Source organism: Eumetopias jubatus, unplaced genomic scaffold, assembly GCF_037043125.1.
Source record: "Eumetopias jubatus isolate StellerSeaLion01/CBP00866 unplaced genomic scaffold, mEumJub1_p1.0 scaffold_6, whole genome shotgun sequence".
In the NCBI taxonomy this organism is placed as follows: Eukaryota; Metazoa; Chordata; class Mammalia; order Carnivora; family Otariidae; genus Eumetopias; species Eumetopias jubatus.
In genome coordinates this window covers 115,406,604-115,415,664 of record NW_028274812.1, presented here as the reverse complement: position 1 = coordinate 115,415,664, position 9,061 = coordinate 115,406,604, and positions in this window count along the sequence as shown.

Genomic DNA, 9,061 nt, shown 5'->3' with positions numbered 1-9,061 from the left:
TTAGATAACAAAATAAATACGTAAAATGTAGAGCCTATCAGATGTGATAAGTGCTTAAATAGAGTGACAAATCATCCCAGACTTTCCTAGTTTTAAAACTGAGACTTCTCAGGGGCGCTTTGCTGGCTCAGTTGGGGGAGCATCCAACTCTTGATCTCGGGGTCGTGAGTTCAAGCCCCATGTTGGGTGTAAAGATCACTTAAACAAAACTTTAAAAAAGCACAGAAAGTTCTCAGGTCCCAGGAAACCCCTCAGTTCCAGGCAAACCAGAATAGTTGATCACCCTAGTGGAAGAAAAGAACAAGAAAGGAAACAGGAGAATGGTGTGTGTGTGTGTGTGTGTGTGTGTGTGTGTGTGCGTTTAAAGGAAAACTAAGGAAGCCCTCACTGAGAAATTGATGTTTGAAAAATAACCTTAAGGAAAGTAAGAAAGGGAGCCACACAGATATCGGAGGGAAGAGCATTCTGGGAGGAGGGGACAGCAAGTGCAAAGGTCCTGAGGTAGAAGCCTACCTGGCACAGGCAAAGAACCATGAAGAGGTCAGTGTGGCTGGAGCAGAGTGGTCAGGAAGGAGATAAGAGGAGAAGACATCCGATAATCGCTAAACTAGGGGTGAGGTCGGGGGAGGAGACCTAGGCCCATAAACTGACACCCATCCAGAGGGACTCACGCAGGGGGACACCGCACGGCTGTTGGACGAGAAGGCTTAAATCTTAATGTGCTGTAGGAAGACAGCCATGAGGTGTTAAGTGAGGAATAACAGCAGAAGGAGCTAACACTTTTTTTTTTTTTTTAGATTTTATTTATTTGAGAGAGAGAGTGAGAGCACGAGCGGGAGGGGGAGGGGAGAGGGACAAGCAGACTCCCTGCTGAACACAGAATCCGCCACAGGGCTCTATCTAGGACCCCCGGACCATGACCTGAGCCGAAGGCAGACGCTTTACCGACTAAGCCACCCAGGCGCCCCAGGAGCTAACACGTCTAAGTACTCACTGTGTGCCAAGCACTGTACTAAGGCCCTAGAGGAGATTATTTCATTTGATTCCTGATAACATTAGAAGTAGATACTATATTCAGATCCTCATTCGACAGATGAGGAAACCGAGGCACTGCTAGTTGAGTAACTTGTTTGTGGTCACATAACACGGGGTAGAAGGGGCAGCCTTCCAAGCCACTGTGTGGTGGAACATTCTGGTCCTGCTTGGATGAAGATAGTTTATATCTGCACCATCTAAGGGGCTACCCAACATACTTTAGGAGGGGTTGGTTTGCTTTCTTCTTTAGATGCTTCTGTGGTGTCTGAATTTTTTTTTCAATAGCATATATTACTTCTATAATCCCAAGAACAAAGCTGCTTTCCCATGTTAAGGGGAAAATAAAGGAAGGAACAAAGGAAGACTCACCTGCTCTGTCCTCCTTCTCCAGGGGCCCGACCTGTTACTGAGCAGGGTCGCTAAGGCATCGGTGCCAGAGTCCAGAGGCTGCGAGCCCCAGCGGCCACAGGGAAACGCTACCTGGAAACACTCAGTGGGAATGCGGTCACTTGTTAGTCCAAGAATGAGTATGGAGACATGGAAACATAGGGGAGGGCCTGCACTTGGCAGAACTCGGGGTCCCACCAGAAAGCCAAGGACACGGAGAGGGTGCCATCCTCGAGGATCTTCTCCTGGGAGCTCAAATGGCCCAGTGGGACCCAGGGGAGCCCCGATCTCTCCTGGCAACTCCTCACCCTGGACTCACTCGCTCACTGACACTGTGCTTCCCAGGCTCTGGCTGTCAGGCAGCAAAGACTCTAAGGGCTTTGGATTTCTTTTACGAAAGGTCCCCCTAAAAAGCTGGAGGCTGCCTTAGGTGTCTGGCAGCTCTGGTGCCCATGTACCCCCACCCTGGAGGGAGAGTTCAGAGGGAGGAGGGGGGCCAGCAGATGCCAGGGTGGGGGCATCTCTGAAGGGCCAGGGGGACCCAGGCGCCCCTCGATCATTCATTTCTTGCCATATTCATCAGTGTTAAAGAGTATTTCATTATGCAGGGAGCACTTGCTCCCATCATCTCATTTCATTCCGTAACTGCCTTTTGACATCATTTCAAGCAACCACATTTTACAGATGAGGAAGGTGAAGCTGAGCAAGGCTAAATAACTTGTCCCCAGTCACCCAGCCTGTAAGTCAGGAATGAATTCAGATTCAGAGCCAGGCCCGTCGGACACTACAGTCTGGCCCCAGCTGGCCCGAGGGGGCAGTATCTCCCAGAGGCTCGTGGGTCCGGGCCGCCGCACAGCTCCGCCACTGACCGGCGATGTGGTCTTGGACAAAACTTCGCTACTCTGTATGGGGCTTTCCCCACCCATCAAAGAGGGATAAGCATGGTCCTACCTCTCTAGGGACTGGGGTGTCAACTGAATGAATACATGGCCAGCCCTCAGCCCACACGTGATTATTACAGGCATTCAGGGCCATCAGATCTTTCCCACGTGAGCCACAATGCACCTATTTATGGAGGACCTGGGGATATAAAGTTGAAAAAAAATCATAGTTCCTGGTCTAAGGGAGCTCAGTGTCTAGGTCATTAACATCACTTGGGAAGCTTTCAATAATACTCCCAATGCCCAGGCTGCACCCCAAGCCCAAATAAGAACCCTGAGTTTGGCTGTGGCTGTGGCATCAGAATTTTTGAGCTTGCTGGTGATTCCGATAGACAGCCCACTCTGAAAAGGCAGGACCAGTTCTTGAGCCTGTGAGCTCTGGCTCTGGTCCCTAAGGGATGGGGGTGGAGGGGGGTTAGGCCGAGTGGGGGTGTGGGAAGTGTCCTTCCTGTGGTGCTAAATGAGTTAGGTTTATTGAGGTGTTATTTACATATAGTAAAATCCACCCTTCATCGTATAGTTTTATGAGTTTTGACAAAAGTACAGTCATGTAACCACCACCACAGTGAGAACACAGAACAGCTCCAAGCCCCAGAAGTTTCCCCGTGCTGCCCCTTTGGATCCACCCCTTCCCCTCACCCCCAGTCCCTGGCAACCACTGTTCTGTCTTTTTCGGAATGGCACATAGACGGGACCATACGGTACGTAGCCTTTTGGGTCTGGCTTCTTTTCAGAACCATGTATTTGAGACTCATTCCTGCTGCTGCATGAATCAGTGGTGCGTTCTTTCTCGTTGCTAACTCGTACTCCCCTCACAGTTTGTTTACCCATTTACCAGCTGCAGGACGTTTGGGTTATTTCCAGTTATTCCAGCAATTAGGAAAGACGCTGCTAGGAGCCACACACATTCATGCTCAGGTGTTTGTGTGAGCACACATTTTCATTTCTCTGGGGTAAATATCTACAATGGGATCACTGCGGGCGCCTGGGTGGCTCAGTCGGTTAAGTGTCTGCGTTTGGCTCAGGTCATGATCCCAGGGTTCTGGGAGGGAAACCAATGTTGCAACCTGCTCGGCAGGGAGTCTGCTTCTCCCTCTGCCCCTCCCTCCTCCTCATGTTCACTCTGTCTCTCAAATAAATACATAAAATCTTTTAAAAAATTAAAATAAAAATAAAATTGGATCACTGGGCCACATGGTAAGCATATGATTAACTTTCTCAGAACCGGCCAGCCTGTCTTCCAGGGCGGGCTGTACCTTTTTGCATTCCCATCACCAGTAATGAGGGCCCCCCTTGCTCACACCCTTCCCAGCATTTGGCACAGTCAGGGTTTTGTTTGTTTTTAATTTTAGCCATTCTGGGGTGGGGGTATTGCTCACAATCTTTTTAAAGTTTATGAATATATGAAAAATATCATGTTTTACACCTTTTTTTTTTTTAAGTAAGCTCTTTGCTCAACGTGGAACTTGAACTCACGACCCCGAGATCAAGAGTCACATGCTCCACCAACTGAGCCAGCCAGGCGCCCCATGTTATACACCTTTCATCTATATAATTTTTATTTGTCAATTATACCTCAATAAAGCCGGGGGTGAGTTTATGAATGTAAAAAAAATAATAATAAGAGCCATTAATAGTAAACGTTTTGCAAACTGATAATCATTTAAGCACCTACTACGTGCCAGGTAGGATCCTAATCCTTCCAAAGTCCCAGGAGCAGCTGGTATGATGGGAAGGGTACCCATGAGGGTCTGAAAGGCTCAAATGCCAGCTCTGTTGTGGGCTTGCTGTGGGACCTCGGGCACATCACTCAACCTCTCTGAGCTTCTATTTGTTTATGGTAACTAGACTGAGCAATGCCCTCTTGCAGATTTGGTGTGAAAACCAAAGGAGAAAAAGCAGGGACACTCCTGGCTCACAGGAGGATCTCAATAGCTGGGAGTTGTTACAAGCCTTGTTCTTTTTTTTTTTTTTTTAAGGTTTTATTTAGTTATTTGACAGAGAGAGACACAGCGAGAGAGGGAACACAAGCAGGGGGAGTGGGAGAGGGAGAAGCAGGCTTCCCGTGGAGCAGGGAGCCCGATGCGGGGCTCGATCCCAGGACCGTGGGACCATGACCTGAGCCGAAGGCAGACGCTTAACGACTGAGCCACCCAGGCGCCCCACAAGCCTTATTCTTTATGTAGCTAAGTACCTGCAAAGTTTTGTTACAGCAAGTCTGGTTGCTTCTACCTTCATATTCTAAACGGAGCCCCTCCTCACATGTCACACCACCACTCTGGTCGGAGCCACCACCTTCTCTCTGGAGGGGGGGTGGGGTGGGGGGTTCCTGTACTTGTCCCTGGTTGTCCTACTCCAAACAGAAGAGTTCTTCTCAATTTGACCCCCACCTCCACCACCCCCCTGTCCAGGGTCCCGGTCCCAGCCCTCCAGAGGCATCACGATTTGAAGTCCATCTGATGTCTCCCTCCCACCACCCACCAGGAAACTCTTCCCCCCGATATCTGCATGCCACACCCCCCAACTTCACTCAGGTGCCTGCCTCACAGGACGGCTCCCTGTCCACCTGCCTTACCTAGAGCACCTTGCCACTTTGTCTCTTGCCACTGCTCCACTCCCTCAATCACAACGCCATTATACGGCTTGATCTGGTTTGCAGTAAGACTAGCATCTATCTCCACCACTAAAAATGTAAGTTCCTGGGGGCCCCTGGGTGGCTCATTTGGTTAAGTGACTGCCTTCGGCTCAGGTCATGATCCCAGGGTCCTGGGATCGAGCCCCACATCAGGCTCCCTGCTCAGCGGGGAGCCTGGTGCTCCCCCTGCTTGTGCTCTTGCTCTGTCAAATAAATAAATAAAATCTTTTAGAAAAATAAATAAAAATAAAAATAAAAATGGAAGTTCCTGGAGGGCAGGGATTTTGCTTCTCGTTCACACCATGTTTCCCAGCCTCTGGCCCATACGGAGTCCGTCCTCAGTCAAGTTCTGGGGACTGTTAGATGAATGGTGTGGCCCAGATGCAGCAAGGCAGTCACTGTCCTTATGAATCATTGCCATGGCCACACAGATTTGGTCCTAGAACCTTCACGCCTGCCCTTCCCTACCACTGACCCTCTTTTATTCGTCTCTGTATCCCAGAACTCGGCACATGGCAAGTGCTCAAAAAATACCCTCTGGCCTGGATTCACACTAGCTCCGTCAGGCCACCAACATGGCAGGTGCTGTTTTTCTTCCGTTGAGGTGACTGGAGGTCAAAGAGGTGAAATGGCGTGTGCGGGGTCATGTGGCACTTCTGTGGACTTTCTCAGGGACCAGAACGAGGGGCCCCTAACTCTGCGTGTGGCCTCATGCCTTGGCCTTTTCCTTACTGCTGCCTGCCTCTCCCCCATGGCTGGACCCCTGGACCCTGCTTCTTTTTGAAACTGGTCATGGTGGGTGCATTCACACAATGGAAATCAGCAAATCAGCCCCTCTTAAAAATGAACAACTCGGGGGCGCCTGGGTGGCTCAGTCAGTGAAGCGTCTGCCTTCGGCTCAGGTCATGATCCCGGGGTCCTGGGATGGAGCCTCGCGTCAGGCTCTCTGCTCAGCGGGAGCCTGCTTCTCCTTCTCCCTCTGCTGCTCCCCCTGCATGTGCTCTCTCTCCGTCAAATAAATAAATAAAATCTTAAAAAACGAATGGACAACTCGTTTTTACCGCTGGACACCCAGGCTGGCGTCCAGAGAAGACCGAGTGAAGCCACTTGTCCATGCCTTGAGCTTACAACCCTCAGGGTGGCCCAGATGCTCGGTCGTCTGTTTTCTCCCCGGCCTGGCCTTGTGCTCTGTCCTGGGCCGCCTGCCAGCTGGCCTTGGGCCTATGCAAACAGCGAGCCTCTGCAGGTTGAAGGCCAAGGTGGGGGTGAAGACGCCTTCCTCCTGGTGCTCCTGGCCTGACCCTGGCCTCTGCCTGGCCGCCAGCTTCCCGCTCTCACTGCCTGAGCCGAGCACGGACATGCTGCTGCCTCTGAGTTTTCTTCTCACACTCTTCTCACCACATTTCTCTTATTTCTCATCTTTGCCATTCTCCTCATACCCCTCTTTATCTTTGGTAGTAAAAATGAGAGCTGACTTTTTAAAGATTTTTATTTATTTATTTATTTATTTGAGAGAGAGAGCAGAGGGGAGAGGGAGAAGCAGACCCCTCACTGAGTGCAGAGCCTGATGCGGGGCTCGATCCCACAGCCCTGAGATCATGACCTGAGCCCAAACCAAGAGTCAGAAGCTTAACGGACTGAGCCACCGAGGCATCCCAAGAGCTAAATTTTAAAGAGCACTTACTATGTGCTTTCCACATATCAGCTCATGTAATCCTCACACCAGCTCCATGGTACAGATGAGAGTAAGGAGGCACAGAGAGATTCAGCCACCTTGCCCCACGTCACACAGTAGGGAAGCAGAGCTGCCCCTAGTTGCTCTGTGACCTCTCTGGGAAGCAGCAATAAGCACATCAGACTTAGAATTTTAAAACACGGTGTTGAGGGGCACCTGGGTGGCTCAGTCAGTGAAGCATCTGCCTTCGGCTCAGGTCATGATCCCAGGGTCGTGGGATCAAGCCCTGCGTCAGGCTCCCTGTTCTGCACAGAGTCCGCTTGTCCCTCTGCCCCTCTCCGTGCTCATGTTCTCTCTGCCTCTCTCAGTTGAATAAATAAATCTTTAAAAAAAGGGGCACCTGGGTGGCTCAGTTGGTTAAGCATCTGCCTTTGGCTCAGGTTTTCATCCCAGGGTCGTGGAATCAAGCCTCACATCGGGCTCCCTGTTGAGCAGGGAGCCTGCTTCTCCCTCTCCCTCTGCCCCTCCCCCTGTTCATGCTCTCTCTCTCTCAAATAAATAAATAAAATCTTTAAAATAAAAAAAAACAGGGGTGCCTGGGTGGCTCAGTTGTTAAGCGGCTGCCTTCGGCTCAGGTCATGATCCCAGGGTCCTGGGATCGAACCCTGCCTCAGGCTCCCTGCTCCAGCGGAAGCCTGCTTCTCCCTCTCTTACTCCCCCTGCTTGTGTTCCCTCTCTCGCTGTGTCTCTTTCTGTCAAATAAATAAATAAAATTTTTAAAAATAAATAAATAAAATAAAATAAAAACAAAAAAAAACATGGTGTTGGGTCCTGGTTCTGTCACCCCCTTGTGACTTCAGTCTAGAGGCCCCAGCTTCCTTCCTCATTCATAAAATGGGATGACCAACACGTGCCCCAACCATTCATAGGCTTGTTTCGGGGTCAAAGTATATAGTGGGCGTAAAAGGGCTTCAAAATGCTGTAAAGGGCAGTAAAATGCTGAGTACATGAGTGGATGATTAGCATATAGTTCTGTTTTCCAATTTTCATTTTCTCTTGCCTCTCAGAAGACTTCTCTGCCTCAGTTGTGCCAGTGTGTGTGGAACCCAGTTAGGCTCCTTCCCAGATATGGAGGCGCTCGGGAAGTGTGACTTCTCTTCCTCTCTTCTCCGCTGGGCTCCTATTTCCAAAGCTTTTCAGGAAGACTCACCACCTGTCCCCTTCTCCCACTACTGAGCACAGACTCAGAGGGTGGAGGGTTCGCCCTAGCAGCCTTCTTTTTTTTAAAGACTTTATTTATTTATTTATTTATTTATTTATTTATTTATTTGAGAGAGAGAGCATGAGCAGGGGGAGGTGTAGAGGGAGAAGCAGGGAGCTGAGCAGGGAGCCCAAAGCAGGGCTCATTCCCAGGACTCCAAGATCATGAATTGAGCCGAAGACAGATGCTTAACCAACTGAGCCACCCAGGCGCCCCACCCTAGCAGGCTTCTAATACTTGGATCCAGACCAGCACTGGAATTAAATCCATGAATACATCTTAGACATTATAGTAGGAACCAATCAGAAATTATGCTTCATTTTCTAGAAAACTGGAATAAGGAAACTTTTCAGAAATACATCTACTTTTATGGAACAAGACAATAAATCCTGGTCTGACTTGATTTGTCTTTTTAAAATTTATTTTAAAAATATATTTAATATTTTTTCATGAAAAGTTATCACTCTATTGGAAATATAACTTAAAGGAAAGTGCACAGATCTTAAGTGTACAGATGGATGACTTTCCACGTTTGCTCACCCACATCACCACCACTCAGACCAAGACCCAGGACATTTCCAGCACCCCGGATATCTGCCTCATGCCCCCCACCTCAGGCAATACATGCTCCCACAGAATTAATTTATTGTTGGTACAAAATTCAAAAGGGACAAAGGATAAGCTGAAAAACCTCCCTCCCATTCTGATGTCAGACACGAGTTTTTTTCTCCAAAGAGTCAATAATCCTGGTTTCTTACAGATACTTCCAAAGAAAAGAGGTGCACCCACACACAAACGCACAAAGTTATGTTGTTATATTATGTTATCTTGTACGTATATTCTCTCCTTTTTATACAAAAATAACTATGCAATTGTTGTGCACCTTGTGTTTTGTTTTGTTTTGTTTTTTTACTTAACAATACATCTTAAGACACTAGAATCATTTTAGAGACTCCGGGGTGGCTCAGTGAGAGACCAAAAAAAAATAAAAAGTGACTAAAATTTGGAAGGTAAACTGGAATATCTCAAAGGCCTAAATTGCTGGAGCTTATTAGTTTGGGGTGAATAAAAGGGAAAAGAAATATTTTGTACTTTCAGATGCATCAAGCAGTTTTCCTGTGAAATTG